The following is a 1,014-nucleotide window of genomic DNA, read 5'->3' as shown; positions in this document are numbered from 1 at the left end:
TAGTTACAGACATCAAAAATCTAATCAACAGAGGTGCCATTTTGCAACAAAATGTATACTCTTTCGAACTCTAAATAGAAGTTCTAAAAAGTTAATTTTGAAGTTTTTTGCAAGATTAATAATTCATAAAGCTTAGAGTCATTTATGCAACAATAACAGAGAGAAAAACATATTTCCCTTTCTTTCAACTTCATCAAGATTACTCCTTACTTCAAGATCACCTCAACAAAGTGAGAATGCACCAAATGTGATCTAACTTGTGATATAAATAACTATACTTCATAAGAATAATGCTAGAGTGTGACATTATATTTGCAGAAATTTAATAATTTAATTAATATCTAATGTGTCGTGATTTTTATTTCATTTCAATGCTGAAATTATTTTTTAAAAGAATATGTATTTAGTAAGACATAAAAAGCAAACACTGCCATTCCTTTGGAATTTGAATAGACTCGATTTGCAGTTACATGTTGAATTAGTAATGCAGCAATGCCAGACAACATTAACAAATGCCTTTCCAGTAAGCAAGTATAAGAAACTAACATTAATGCCAATGAAACTCACATAGCTGATTTAATTTTCTATTCTTATAATTAAAATATTGGGCAGTCAAAAGTTGCCTTTGTGAAGATGTTCTATCCGCCTTGTTTTGCCATGACCAATTACAAGTGTTGTTTGCAGCTTCAATTTAAAGAACAGGTACCTAAGAGAATTAATACTCAAATTGGTAAATCCAACCCATCTTTATTAAATTGCAATAAAATTAAGGTGATATACGCAACAGAAGACTCCTAATGCAAATATGACCTTTTCTATTTCTCCACAGAAATGACATTATTATTATTATATTAGTAAATGAAAACTATTTTATCTCAATTTTATGCAGATCAAATATTTTATTCTGCAGTTTCGAGCAAGAAATTACACATTGTGCTCCAACTCCAACACCAAAAAATATCACTTTAAACAATAAAATATGCAATACCATAATGATAGAGAAGTGCTTGGACT

The sequence above is a fragment of the Colobus angolensis genome, unplaced genomic scaffold (assembly GCF_000951035.1).
Source record: "Colobus angolensis palliatus isolate OR3802 unplaced genomic scaffold, Cang.pa_1.0 Scaffold164, whole genome shotgun sequence".
Taxonomy (NCBI): Eukaryota; Metazoa; Chordata; class Mammalia; order Primates; family Cercopithecidae; genus Colobus; species Colobus angolensis.
The sequence above is the reverse complement of the archived record's forward strand: the minus strand, read 5'-3'. Positions refer to the sequence as shown.